We start from the raw sequence: 16,309 nt of genomic DNA on the forward strand, positions 1-16,309 counted from the left end.
TGCCGATGGCACCTTATTAAATGCACCTTGAGCACTTCTTTCGCACGAAATTAAAAGCAACAGCTGGCTGTCAAACAGCATATAAAATTTTTCGCATGAAAAAACTAGGGTTCTATAGCTGAAACAAAAAGTCGACTTTTCGACCTTTCGACTTTTTCCGTTTTTTAAAAAGTCGACTTTTCGAACTTTCGACTTTTGGTAGTTTATGAAAAGTCGACTTTTCGAACTTTCGACTTTTTAGTTAATTGAATTTTTTCGACTATTTTCGACTTTCCGACTATTTTCGACTTTTTACCATTTCTTGTAAAAAATACATGGTTTCTACATTTATTGATGCGCCTTTTGTAATGTTTAGCAATAAAAATGAAATTTATCAAGGCGATAATAGTTAGAATAATGTTGTAAGAATTTTGTGTAGAAAAAATCTTTATTTTATAAACATTTATTTATTTATTATTTACATATATTAGCATACACTACAAAAAATGCAAGTGCAATATTTTTTTTTAACAATCTAAAAAGTCGACTTTTATCGACTATTCGACTTTTTTCGACTTTTATCGACTATTCGACTTTTGAGATAACATAATCGATTGTTCGGCTTTTTTCCGACCAAAAAGTCGATTTCGACTTTTTCAGGAAATAGTCGATTGTTCGAACAATCGACTTATAGAACCCTAGAAAAAAACCATGATTTTTCGCAAATATGAACAGAGTACTAGGCTTTTCATTTTCAACAACTTTGTACCGCATATAATCCAAATTTCTGTATATGTCAATGTAGTTTTTATACCCTTCAGCTTCGTGAGAAGGGTATATATAAGTTTGTCATTCCGTTTGTAATTTCTACATTTTTCATTTCCGACCCTATAAAGTATATATATTCTGGATCCTTATAGATAGCGGAGTCGATTAAGCCATGTCCGTCTGTCTGTCTGTCTGTCCGTCTGTCTGTCTGTCTGTCTGTTGAAATCAATTTTCTGAAGGCCCCAGATATCTCCGGGATCCAAATCTTCAACAATTCTGTCAGACATACTTTCGAGAATTTTGCTATTTAAAATCAGCAAAATCCGTCCATAAATAACGGAGATATGAGCAAAAATCCGAGACAACCTCTGAAAATTTCATCAAAAAACACAATGTATTGCATGCTTTGACAAAAAAACAACAAAACGTATGCATGGATGTGCAAGCTTTGTGTATTTGGTTTTTTTTTGTGTTTTGTTTCTTTTGGCGTTGTTGTTGTTTTTTATACAACTAAAGTTTAGTTTGGTTGTGTGTTGGTTTTTTTGACAAAAAAACAACAAATCGTATGTTTGGGTGTGCATGCTTTGCGTTTTTTTGTTTTTTTTGTGTTTTGTTTCTTTTGGCGTTGTGGTTGTTTTTTATACAATTAAACGTATGTTTGGATGTGTGTTGGTTTCATTGCCTTGCGTATTTTGTTTTTGTTTTTTCTTTTGGTGTTCTGTTTCGTTTGGCGTTGTTGTTGTTTTTTGTGTTCTTGATAAATTTAGGATGCTGTACGCTGAAAGTGGGCAATGTAGATACATACATATGTATATACTAATTATAAAAAATAAGAATGCATCCACAACAAAGGTGAAGGGTATATAAGATTCGGCATAGCCGAATATAGCACTCTTACTTGTTAATTATTAAAGTTGTTATTTTTAAGGTTAGTACCAAAGTAAATTAATAAAGTAGACTCAGTAGAACAGCTGACTATTTTTTTTACTTTGGTCTAATCTGTCAATTCACTTCTGGTTGTTGTGGCGAAAAATACAACAAGCCCAAAAACAAAAACAACAACAGGCAACTTTGACAGCTCAGACCTTAAACCAAAAACAAAATTGATTGTGGTTTTTGTAAATGTTGTATTTGTTGTAGTACTGTCGCTACTTTATTAATTTACTTTGGTTAGTACTCTGTTCATATTTGCGAAAAATGATGGTTGTTGCGTGCGAAAAATTTTATATGCAAAAACATGATCAGCTGTTGGTTTTAATTTCGTGCGAAATAAGTGCAGCTTATGTTATTTCGTGTGGAAATATAAGGTTGCCAGATGTATTTCACATATTTTTAACAAAAAGAACAGAGTACTGCTTTTGCGAAATTATTTCGCTAATATTTCATTCCAAATATTTTATATGTTTGACAGCATTTCGCACGAAATTTTGAACAGAGTACCTAGCTTTAAGTATTACAGTTGTGGTCCGGCCGCCAATACATGCAAGAAGTTATTAACAGTAAAAACAAATTAAAACTGTGCAAATGAGATTGATTTATTCAATAACTTTTTCTGTATTCAAAAAGGAATTTTTGGTTGATAAACAGTATCATATTATATATCATATTAAAGGTATTTTGAAGCGATACCCATTATGAACAGATTATTTTTCAAATATATGAGAAATTTACTATTATATAAATTGGCCCATAATCATAGTCAGAAATAAAGAATACTTTAAGAGAATTAAACTCGACTTTACTCAAGAGTGGACTTTAGGTCTATCATAGACAAGTTAAAGTATACTTCTGACGTTGAAGTCGACTTTAAATATAAAACTAGCTGAAGCTGTTATTAACTCGTTTAACAACAGCATCAGCTGTTCTTCACCAAGTAAAAAAGTTCGGCAGAAAGTAAAAAATGTTTAAGTTACAAGATATTGGCAGAGATTTTGCAATTATTGAACAGTTATCAATAAAATTAGTACCAAAATATCGTAATATTAATCTTATATTTTTCCACAACAAACGACTTTCTTTAGATGTCCCGGTTACTTTTATTGTTTACCTTTTTTTTTTTTAAATTTTGTATGTCAGCTGTTCAGCGTTGCCACTTGTCTGTATTTTGTTGTATATTGTATGAAAACATTTTCTACATTTGCGGTGGAACCCAGTAGTCGATTCAATTTAAAACATACTTTAATTTTGACTATAGTTGCAAAATAATTAAAAGCAGGTTTTTATTTTAAAGTTGTTTCTAAAAAGAACCGACTTTAGTGTTTGACTAGGATTATGGGCCACTGACTTTAAATTTCTGTAACTCTTAAACTAATAGAGAGCGGTCAAAAATGTCAACGTTTTCGATGATCTTAATTTATTTGTTAAAAGTGGAGAAAAATTCAAGCAAATATCTCTCCATCAAAAAAATTCTAAAATATGTCCAACAATTCAAAAGTTACAGAATTTTGGCCCATGACAAACGATTCTGTGCCACTGTGCATCATCGTGAATATATAAAATTAAGCAGCGGCGACTCGTCGCCGATTTTTAGTCGGTCGACTTGGTTCACTGGACTGCATGAATTTTTGTGTATATATACACAAGGCGAATTTACGATTAGGTGGTGTCGACATGGATTATTTGTTTCTACAATTGTTTAGTTTCTTGAGCTGTCAAATTTACTAGTAATTGTTGGGGGAAAACTACAATAAACGTAAAATAAACAAAAACAACAGACAGACTTTGAGAGCTCAAACAGCAAACAAAAAACAATTGCAAGTAGTTTTTGTAATTGTGTTTCTTGTGGAATCGACACCATCTTAAATAAATTCTTCATATATATGTATGTACATATATTGTACGAATATTTTGTGGTATAAGTTAACTTCCGCATTGTTTATTCGGAGATATGATTTAGAGTTAAACAAAACAATTGTAAATTTCGCTTAAAAACTGAGTGCCTTATAGTGAAATAAAAACATTAAGCAAAGTGCATTTTACAGCAAGAAAAAAAACTTTTTGTAATCAAAACATGACAAAATACTATTCGTTACTCTAACGGGAAGTGCAAAAACACCATAATATAAAATATGATTAAATGTAAATGTGAGTATTTTTGCCAATAATAGTAAATAAATAAATGCTTTACTTTATGTAGTCTGACCTAGTGAACGCTTTAGTTGCTCGGCAAAGAGCATATGTCACTGTTATAAACCGGCACGATGAAGAACGTCTAAAACAGAAAATGCTGCCAGATTTTCAAGTGATTAAAAAGTCCTATCCAGGATTTTTTTCTCCCAAAATGTTAAATTTCTTGAAAATATTTTTTTTTTTACTAATTTTGAAAGTGTAATACATAAATACATATGTAACATTTAAAAGGCTTGTGAAATATCTTTAGCATGATGTAAAACATGACTACATTAATTATTCCATTAAGACAAAATCATAAATTATACTTTTTTATACTGGGGTTTTCCAAAAAAGTTCCATTATCCTTGAAATCGTGTCAATATAAATATATAAAATGGATAACCTTTCAAGCTTTCATTTGATATACACTATGAAGTTGTATCTTCTTAAAGTTATGTATATATTAAAATCACCATAACAACAATCGATTTTATTATAATTAATAATTTAAACACGTCCAGATCAAAAATGGGATGAATGGGTGAACAGAAAAGTTCGTGAAAAGTTTTTTCTTTGTATATAAAATAAATTGTTGGTGTTTATATGTAGCTCATAAATTTTCGTAAAACATCATTCAGGAACTTGAGTTCAATTAACGTACGGACATCGTTATACAAATGATCCAGAATATATGGAGTAAACAGTGCCAAACTATCGTAAGCGACAATTAAAAAACATTTAATTTTTGAAATTAAAATTTAGTGAACCGTCTGATGTTTTATAATGGCCAAAAGTTTTAAATTGTTAATAATTTTAAAAATATAGAGGCTAAGATTTTATCGAAAGTCAATGTTTACATTCTGCAGAAAAAAATGTTATCGTTTATTTTGATAAATATGTATAGTATCGACTAGGGTATTTAATAACTTAACCGTTAATCGCTTAACCGATTAATTTTGGTTGGTTTACAGTTTGAATAATTTTATATTGACGATTTTCAAATAACAAATAAACCGATTAATTTGTGTCGATTAGTCGAAATTTTCTAGAATGTTCTATGACGAATTTTGTCATAATGAGTTGGAGGATTGGCGTAACTGAAGACATTAGTGAAACGAGTCTTTTATAAGAACTAAATAAAACAATTAAAAGTAGGTATTCAAAATCTAAAAATATTCAAAAAGGACTCCAATGGTATTATGGAGTATTCTACATGCTTAGAAAAAACTAAAAAAAATAACTGAGAAATTGGATATTCTTTATCATGTCTTACTTTCGACTTCTCGCACATCTACAATCAGCGAGAGAATTTTTTCCAAGTCAAGTTCTATTAAAACTAAAGAAAAAAACGTTTAAAAGGAAAATTAAATTATATTCTTTTTTTAAAAGATTTTTTCAGAAGATCTCACTAAAATCCTAAAAAAAATATATATAAGTGACCTCAAATACCATATTTTATTAGAGGCCATTTTTTTTTTTGGCATGTTTAAACGTTTTTGGTTTTTGCCATTTTTTGGACGTCTAACCCATATCTTATCATCACTACCAATTAAATTAATGGTCGTTTCGTCCGTCCACAACACATTTTGCCACTTTTTTATATTTTCTGGCCCACACCAATCCTTATGATTGCTCCTGGTTTTAAATGAAATATTGGTAGTGAAATAATGGACCGATTTCAGCCAGTTTCAATAGGCTTGATCCTTGGACCGAAAAAATAATGTGTACCAAATTTGATCGAAATATCTTAAAAATTGCGACCTGTACTCTGCGCACAAGGTTTACATGGACAGCCAGCCAGCCGACCAGCCAGCCAGACGGACGGACATCGTTTAATCGACTCAGAAAGTGATTCTAAGTCGATCGGTATACTTTAAGGTGGGTGTTAGACCAATATTTTTGGGCGTTACAAACATCTGCACAAACGCATTATAATACTGTTTCGTTAAATACCATAAAATAGACTTGTAATAGAAAATGTTATAAAAGTTACAAATCTAATCAATATATTAATAAAATTTAAACAAAAATTTATGAGTTTTTTTATGTTTTGGATAACTTTGCAAGTTCCTTAGTGTTCCACGCAGGTCCTCCACAAAGTTAAAATTTTGTGATTAACTTCCTGAAGTTATTTTCAATATTTCACAATTTAAAGCCTTGGTCCACAATAAATATATAGTTATATTTCTATGATTTTTGAACCGATATCTGCAATATATACATCGTTTAAAAGTACGGTTATAAATTCTTCTATTATATTCTTAAAAATCAAATCAAAACTTAAAGTTAATTTTGAATTGAATCTGATTATTTTTTACTTGAATTGTACAATATTTAAATGATTGAATTAAACTACATTGAAATGCTTGAATTAATGTATTATTTATATGTGAATTGCCTTGTAATTCAAGGCATTAATTCAACTGGTTTGAAAGTGTAATGTTTTACTTGCATTCATGTTTTCTTTCTACTGGAGAATGCTATTGAAATAAAATGTAATACAATTGTATTTTAAGCCTTGAAATTTGAATGTATGACTGGAATTTCAGCCGAAATGATTATTGGGAAGCTTGCTGTTACCAGGGATGTACAATTCTTTACTATTGTAATTTTTAACATAGAAAACGCAATGGTCTCACGATAAACATACGACATATTTATTTTGCTTGCTAGTTTATGCAGTAATTTTGAATTTTTAAATATTCATAAAAAATCTTAACGAACAAACATGCCATTCTATTCACACGCCATTAAGCGTTACGCATAAATCGAGCCATATTTATTAAAATCTATTATAATTCAGTTGTTGAAACTCATTTACATCCCTAAGTCCCCTTTTACAATGTAGAAATTGAAAGGCAGACAGATGAAGTTTCTGGGCGAGAGGTTCAAGAGGTAGAGTGTGTATTACACAGGTTTAGGTTAATTCAAAAGAGAATGAGAAAAATGTCTGCCTTTCAATTTCTGCATTGTAAAAGTAGACTAAACCTCTAAAATCGTATGTATCTCCTAAAATTATTGTTATCATATCAAAATTTTGTAAAATGTTAAACCCTCGATAAAGATTATTTAAAATCGTTGTCGAAATAATTACTGGCATTGGCTAAAACTATATAAAATTTTACATCATCATGTGAAATTTCAACCATCCAATTTGATTACATATTCCGTTGTCTTCTCTTTTAAAGTGGCAAATATTTTTTTAAAAAAGGTCTAAAATTGGGCTATTTTTCATGTTTGATGGAACATAAGTTCTATAGTAGTAAGTTAAAAACTTATAATAAAAAAATTTCATTTAAAATACAAAAATATTGAGATTTTGTATAGCACGTAAAATATATTTTTATTTAAAATTCGATTTATTAATTTTGTGCATTTTATTCCATAGTTACAGACAAAGTTGTGAATCAAACTTTTGTAACCCAAAAGCATTTCATAATTATTCATCAATAAAAAAGTATTGTATTTCAAACGTAACTTGTTTGAGAGAAATGTGCATAATTATTGATTATTTATCAATAAAACAATTTCCCTGAATTAATCTCTACCTTGGACACATTTGAAACCACCGTGCGGTAAAACCGGCTATTGTGGGAATACATACAATTCGTTCTCGATAATGCGGTTTATACCGATAACCAGCCAATTTCAATTTAAAAAAGTGATTTATAGGCTTAGAACATCACTTACATGTGTATCAACAGTAACTAAAAAACCTTCCATGTTTAAAAATTCCAATTTTCCATGTCTGGTGTTTTTTTTGATACGATGATTAACAGTTTTTTCAATAGCCTTCATTCTTATCAACTATGTCCAAGTAAAAAGTTAAACAATTACAAACAAATCAGTTATAAATACATAGTTATTATTGATCAGTGGCAGTGAGTGAGAAATATACATTAGGCCGGCACTTAAAAAATAAACTTAGTATGGTTTGATGTTTATTTGTTCTTTAGCACAAATGGGAAATCGGTTAAAAGTTTTAAATTGTGTAAAAATACTAGTTTTATCGTTTTAACCCGGATATGCCGATTGCTTGAGCTTCATAATTTTAAAAGTACTTTTATTGTCGACGCAAATGAGAAATAAAAAACTTTATTGAAAAAAAGTGTTTTTTTAAGTTGTCCTATATATAGGACATTGGGATCACAACAACAAAACTAAAACGCAATAATGAAACATATACAAATATAATTTCCAAAAAAATATAGTAGTTCTTCACTTGTAAATGTACAAAATTTTACTTTCCGTACAAACGAGATATGTCCATAATGACTGAATATGGGCATTATGAAAATATCACAAATTAAAAATTCAATAACTCAAAAATAGTAGCAAAATATAATGCGATCAATCTTCCATGAGGTATTGGTAAGTACTAAGTATGTGAACAAAAAAAATGGTATTTTGATAAACGCGTATCCTGTAAAAAAGAACTACATGTAGTACAGTCGGCATATCTGGGTTAATCATAAATTGCGACTTTTTTCATAATCATTTTAAGACTTAGATTGAAATTAAAATATTTTTTATCACAAATTTTTTTTTTCACTTATTAATTTAAAAAAATATTTATTTATACAATTTCTAAAAAAAAAAAATTTCGCTAATAAATTAAAAAAATGTTATTTTTAAAAAATTTAAAAAAAAAATTGGGAAAAAAATTAAAAAAACAAAAAAATTTAAATTTAACAAAAAAAAAATCAGATTTTTTTTAAAATTTTTAAAAAATAATATTTTAGTATAAATTTAAAACATGGTCTATTTTCTCGATTTTAAATAGCAACCGAGCCGGAAGAATTCTGTAGATTTTGATGTATCAATCATGTTTGTAAGTTATTTAGGGGATTTGGAAAGTTGATTTCAACATACAGACGGACATGGCTATATCGACTCCGCTATCTATAACGATCCAGAATATATATACTTTATGGGGTCGCAAATGAAAAATGTAGAAATTACAAACGGAATGACACACTTATATATACCCTTGCCACTCATGGTGAATGGTATAAATATAGCTGTAAACAATCGTTAAAGATAAATTACACTATCGTTACTGCAAGCGATACCCATCTTGTTCTATGGAGTGTTGGTATGGTGGCACGCCTTGGATAATTCTACTCACCTGAAGGTCGTTGAACGAGTTCTTAGGACTATCGCTATACTGATTACAGGCGCTATAAGGTCTACCCCCTCTAAGGCTCTTTTTACTATTCTAAACTGGTTACCAGTTGATTTGATGGTAATACAAATGGCTCTCAACTCTGCTGTGAGACTGAATGCTGGTTGTTCGTGGTCTGGTAGAGACCTAGGGCACTCTAGGATACTGAACTACTATGGACACTTACATAGTAATGTCGATTACTGCATCGCAAAACCTTTTTTCGATAGGCATTTTCATATTAGAATCCCGAATAGGGATTTATGCCAGAGCGGACCCCCTGACTATGTCATAAGAGTTTATACTGATGGCTCAAAAAGGGGCAGTAGGGTCGGTGGAGGTTTCTTTATAGATAACTTTGGGATTAAATCAGCGAAATGCAAACTCACACCACTACAGTTTTTAGATATTGTAGTTGTATGAGTTGAGAATTATTCTCTGGCAAAAACAAAAACAAATAGCTGAAATAATGAAATAAACAAACATAAAAGCGTAACACAACCTGCTTCTATCAATGCTCATGCGAGACTGACTGTTTTTATACAATGTGTGTGCTTGCGTACATGTGAAAATAAAAACAAGAGAGCTCATTTGAGAGCTCATTGCATTTCGCTGGATTAAATCCTACTTCAGGCTGTACGGCTCTTCAGGCGGAAGTTAGACCCCTTTCACACTAGGCAATCTAGTAGCTGTACATCAGATACTATATGGGTCTGCACAAAGCAGGTGGACAAACGAGTCTTCTTGTGTTATAACGAGGTCTACTTGGCCCGTATATGATGCCAGCAGAACGAATCTACTTATGGAATTTCGTCGTGAGCAAATACGGCTAATATTACAGGACACTGTATAATTGGGACACATGCTAGAAGATTGGGCCTACGATGCAATAACTACTGTAATAGCTGTCATAATGAAGAAGAGGAGGAGACGGTGTCCCACCTATTCTGCCAATGCCCGGCTCTAATGAACCTGAGGGAACGTATTCTCGGAATTCCATTCCTCTCATGCTTAGATGAGCTTTCAAGGATGAGTCTTAGACGAATCTACTCCTACATCAGAGAATCTGGTTGGTTTAGCCTGGAGACAACGGATGTATAATAAGTACCCTACTGTTTACCCCTTGGGTATCACAATGGGATCAGTTTTGAATGGACCCAATTGAGCTGCTTGAAGAGTGGCTGCCAATGGAACCTAACCAAGGCGTATTTAACAAGGTGACAGCAGTGGCGAATTGAAATAAATACAGGCGAATTCACTTATTTTTTATATATAGAGTTTGACATACGGGCGTACGGGCGAATATTTTTTATATATGTAGTTTGACATTTGTGCGTGCTATTTCTATAATCAGCTGTGCTGCCTATGGCACCTTATTAAATGCACCTTGAACCTAACCTTACCTACTGCAAGCGATTATTTATGTTGGTTCGTTAAAAGTTAGTGAATCGCACTACAGGTGGTGTCGAACAAGTACATTTATAAAAAGCACTTGCAATTTGTTTTTGTTGTTTGAGCTGTCAAAATCTGCCTGTTGTTTTTGTTTCTTTTACGTTATAGTTTTCGCCGCAACAATCACTAGTGAATTTGACAGATTAAAAATCTAAACAACTAATGTAAACATTAATCAGCTGTGCTGTCGACACCACCTGGTAGATAAATTCGCCTTTGGCAAGGCGAATCTAATAAGGTGACATCGCGAGATCAGCTGACTTTTATCTTTGAATTCGCCTTATTCGTTAAACTGTCAACATTCCTTATTTGTTTACAATTGTTAGCTGTCATTAAATTATAATTTCAGTTTTTAGTTTGTGAAATTTTTGTTTTTGAACAATAATGTATACAAAATTATTAATTTATCACTAAAAAATTAAAGTATTATTGAATAAATCAATTTCATTAACACAGTTTTAATTATAATGGCTCATAATCATAAAGTCGGTTCTTTTTAAAAACAACTTTAAAATAAAAACCTGCTTTTTATTAATTTGCAACCATAGTCAAAATTAAAGTATGTTTTAAATTGAACCGACTTTAACTGGGTGCCACCGCAAATGTAGAAAATGTTTTCATACAATATACAACAAAAAACAGACAAGTGGCAACGCTGAACAGCTGACATACAAAATTAAAAAAAATCCAAAAAACGTAAACAATAAAAGTAACCGGGACATCTAAAGAAAGAAAGTTGTTTGTTGTGGAAAAATGGAAAAGATAAGATTAATATCATAATTACGATATTTTGGTACTTATTTTATAGATAACTGTTCAATAATTGCAAAATCTCTACCAATATCTTGTAACTTAAACATTTTTACTTTGTGACGAACTTTTTTACTCGGCGAAGAACAGCTGATGCTGTTGTTAAACGAGTTAAAAACAACTTCAGCTACTTGCAGGGCTGCCAGATGTGGCGATTTCTCGCCAAACGGCGATTTTTCATTGCTTTTGGCGACCAGACTAGTTGGCGATTTTTTAACAAATTATGTATTTGTTTTTCTTGAAATATTTTTTTTTGATATTTATTAACCCAATAGTTAATAAAATTAATCATTTATAATAATCTGATCATATGGATTCAAGAAGCATACATGATCAAATAGTTTCAACGATATTAATTTTTTCTTCTAAAATGTTTAAGCCGTCATTTTTAAATAATAATGGAAATATTGATAACTTAATATGCTCACTAAAATTGACTATTGGTTCGACGGATTCTTTGGAATCAGGAATCTATCTATTTTCGCACAGAACTTGAAATGAAATTACAAAATATAAAAATGGAGGAATATGATGTAGAAATTTAAAAAGAAAATAGTTTTTTGTACTTAATAAGCTTTTAAAAGAAATGCTTAAACGGTTACCAGAAAATATAACTCTTTTTAAAGTATATAATGAATTTTCAATATTGAAATGAAAGTAAATTTTCGGTAGTTCAAAATTCATTAACTTTATTTTTCAATCCAAAAATATCTGCTGGGGAACATGAATTGCAATGGTCAAAATTAGCATATATCAATTGGGCTCAGATCTCTAAAGGTGAAATTCCAACAAAAATTTTTTAGATTTTTGGCCACAAGTTTACAATTATTGAGATGCAGGTGGAACATTTCACTTTAAAGACTTAGCATTGGCAGTTCTTAATATGTTAATTTTACCAACCAGCAACGCTTGCGTAGAAAGAGAATTTCAATATGAACTTTTAGATTCATTGATAAGAATAGTAAGTTATATGAATGTTAATAAATTTTGTTGCAATTCATTTCAGCCTACAGATAAAATGTTAAAAAAGTTTAATTCTAATACAATGTATACTTTTGATATCAACTTAATATAAATAACTAATGCACTAGATTTAAACCGAAATAAATTGACTATAATACATAAAATTAGTATGTATGTATGTATTTTACAATAAAAAACTCAAAGAAATTATTTTGGGGATATTTGGCGATTTTTCGTTTAGCTTTTCGCGATGGAGGTAAAAAAAATCTGACAACCCTGGCTACATGGTGTAATGATATACAAGGTGACATTAATCAAACAGCTGATTATTTTTTTGCTCGAGTTTGTTTACAACTTTAATCTTGTCAAAATTTTTTTGCTGTAGTTTGTATACATTATGTCAGTTGTTTTTGACACTATAAAAGTTATTTGTTTTTGTATTGTTGTATTTGTTGCCGTAACTCATACACCTTATAATCATTACGCCATGTTCAGCTAGTTTTATATTTAGAGTCGACTTCAGCTTCAGAAGCACAAAGTATACAGAAGCGACACGGCAAAAAAAATATATTTATCTCTTCCGCTCGAAACAATTTCAACTGGTTTGGTTTTGTGCTTATTTATATAGTTGTTTGTTTTAACGCACTGTCTGTATTAAACCGCACATTTGTTTTCTCTTTCTATCGAAACAATTTCAAAAAAAGCTGATTTTAGTGTTTTTGAACTGTCAAATTTGACACCTCTGTATACTTTGCAGTCAGAAGTATACTTTAACTTGTCTATGATAGACCTAAAGTCCACTGTTAAGTAAAGTCGAGTTTAATTCTCTTAAAATGTACTTTATTTTTGACTATGATTATGGGCCTGTGTGTTTGTAAGCTAAGATGAATATATTATCTGAAATTTTGGTTGAAATTGGATTCGGAGGACTTTCTATAGAAGTCTGATATCAAACAATATAATTTGTTTAATTATTTGACCAAAAAGTGTTTTGGTAGTACTTGAATGTTGAAAAATGGTAATGCGACTTCGGAAATTTTACCTTTAATAGAGGATGTTATATTGTTATTGGTGAAACTTTTCTAGGATTTAAATAATTAAAATTTTGTTATTGTAATGGTCAGCGAATAACTGCAACACTAGTCGTAACTTTTGACCACCGTGCAGAACATAAATGCCTGATTTTCGAAACGGTGGACCAAGAGTGTTATGATTAAAAGCGATAAGCGGTTGCGCAACCTAAAATTTATATTATTATTTCAACGCAATGTTTTTTTAAAACCATTTCTAAATATGTATCTATAAATAGTTTTATTCTGAATTAAGCTAATTTGTATGTTCATGTACCACTTTTTTTATTACTAAAAAAATTAGAAAAGTAAAATTAATTTTTTTGTTTTTAATTTTATTCATTTCGATATAAATAGATTCAAATTATAATTTAATGTCGATTTTTTAAAACAGAAACATGAATATTCTATATTTTTTCGACAATTTCTTACGATGGTGCTATTATTTTGACTGCACAAAATCTGGGTATTTTTCAAAAATACCATATAATTTATTGAAAGGTTAATATTTCTTAAAGAAAACTTTACTCATAGAAGAAATAGAGATTAATTAATGATATTATTAAAATTACTATGGAAATAAAAATATTTCCCATGTTAATTGCTTAAGGTTCTGTGGTGCTATTCTTTCGACCAGCACTGTACATGTTTCTATGTTTCTATGAACTTATTCGCCAGCGGTGTGGAAATTGTGTTTAGCAATTGCACTAATATCGTATATTATTCCAAATTTATCTTTAAAATCCTCTTTTTTAAGATAAAAAGTAAAAATAATTCCTTAAAGTAGGTTTATAATAGGGTCGAACCTACTTTAAAATTTGTACATTTAAAAATTGTTTATCAAAGGTATTTTAAGCTATCAATCGTTTATAAATACAACTTTATGAAAATTTTTCTATAATTGGTTTATAAACCTTTTTTAAATTTTTATGCATATGGCTGTTAGTCGTTAGATACAAGGGGTAATTAATAAGGTTTAGTATATTTTTTTTTTGAATTCTCAAATCAATGGCAAGTTACGTAACCAAAAAGCCAGCGTATCCCACTCGCTTTAAGTAAGTCGCTTGTCGACTTATACATATGTATCTTTATATAGGAAGTTTGTCAAAATTAAAAGTCACGCTTTTGTTGTAAACGACGTAGAACAAGAACCATTATAGGGAGCCTTACATCACACACGCGCCAGAGTGAGATGCAAAATTGTCGAAGGCAAAAAACGAAAACGGGCCTGAGTGCACTTAAAAAATAATTACAATAACGAGCGAGTTGTTAATCAACCCAGACTTACTTTGCCACTGTAATAGAGTTCAATAGAGCCGGGCATTGGCAGAATAGGTGGGACACACAGTGTCGTGTGTTCATATAACGAGCGGCCAAAATAGAAGGAGTTATCGTACAGTAATGAAATTTGGCACACATGTTTAAATTGGTAAAATATAATCACACCTAAAATTTGGACAGTTAATTATCAAGAATTCGTGTCCTTCCCATATATCCTTAAAAAAAAATTACCATAACAGAGAAAAAAACCATTGTAACTTATTGAAATTTTGTATAGACACTAATCTAAATATATTTTTTAATGCTTCGTCAAAATTTCATTCAATTTGGAGGAAGGATATGCCTACCTGAAAAATGTCCTTTTTCAAAAATGTAAAAAAGGAGCAAAAAATTAATTTCCTTCACTTATAACACAGTGCAACAGTGAAAAAAAAACACACGATCATGACTATATAGGTTCGACTCTACTACCAAAGTGTAGTAAAACCCTATACTCAGTTTGTCCATTTTGGTGACCGATTTTTTTATGGGCCCCCAAAGTTTCTGAAAATCAGTTGGGCCTCTAAAAAAGGTGTCATCAGTTTTTGTTTAACAGCTAATTCAGACTTTGTGATACGGCTTAACTTTATATGGCAATATATAGCTAAGATTGCGCCAAATAAATTTTGTTACAATTTTTAAAAAAAAAATAGCTTTTTCGTGCACTTTTGTTGAAAAAATATAGGAAGAACATTTTTTTTTTTACTTTTTTTAGAATAACTTCCAGAGTCTCCTAATTTTTCACTAACAATATTTAGCAAGTTGTAGCTACGGAAAAGTTGAACAACTCTTGAGAACATATCAATGCATTCTGAACGTGTCTAGTCACTCTAAATATCACATAAAGATCACTTTGTACCTTAACAATTTTCGTTTTTACTATTTTTTTACGCTAAAACAATCCACACTTCTATGTTGTGCTGTATTATTTACTCGGCTGAGGTGTTCGGAATGGGGTTCAGTGAGTGGACCCTCAATGTCACACATTTAAAAAAAATCGCCAAAAAGCCATTTATGATCCGAATGAGCTGAAATTTAAAATGTAGATAGTCCTTGAGAAGGTCTACAAAAATATGATTTTATCTGTAGGTATCTCTTTTAGTTCAAGAGATATTTAAGTTTATTTTTTTTTTAAATTTTGCTCGATATTTTTTTGTATTTTATATATGATGGGCCTACGAAAGGTCGAAATTTGTTTTTTATATACGACGTATATTTGCGATAAAATTCTAAATAAAATAAAATAAACCTGATAACAATTATTTCGTCTCTATAAAAAGTTACACGCATCCAAAGTTGAAGCTTCTTTTTATATATTTCAACTTTGTATGCGTGTTTTTTAAGTTTTTTCCCAAAAAAGTCCCCATAGTTTTTCTTTTATAAAAAACTAATTTTCTTCGTGGCTTTATGATCTGCAAACAGAACTTAATGCAAAAATGTATAAAGTTAAATTTGACTAACTTAAGCGGACATCGTACCCTCCAGCGATATCCTAACTTGGCCAATTTTGAAACAAAATTTTAGGTTTGAGTAAAAAATTCTAAAAACGCAAAGCACCGATCCTCAAAAACTCGTCATATTTGTATAGCACTATATGTTGTTTATATACATACAAAACTATCATGCTGTAAATAACGTCAAAGTGCCCTATTTGCTAACACATTTTCCACGT

General features: G+C 30.4%; 1 protein-coding gene across 1 annotated transcript in view; it reads left to right on the forward strand.

Moving 5' to 3' along the window:
• The first annotated feature begins 3,486 nt into the window (after positions 1–3,486).
• The window catches only part of MFS17 (Major Facilitator Superfamily Transporter 17), a 47,260-nt gene continuing 34,437 nt past the window's right edge, over positions 3,487–16,309 (forward strand). The window contains exon 1 of the mRNA XM_065514705.1: positions 3,487–3,831. The gene's annotated coding sequence lies outside the window, so the exon portion shown is untranslated. The remainder of the gene's footprint in view (positions 3,832–16,309) is intronic.

This window comes from Calliphora vicina, chromosome X (assembly GCF_958450345.1).
Source record: "Calliphora vicina chromosome X, idCalVici1.1, whole genome shotgun sequence".
Taxonomy (NCBI): Eukaryota; Metazoa; Arthropoda; class Insecta; order Diptera; family Calliphoridae; genus Calliphora; species Calliphora vicina.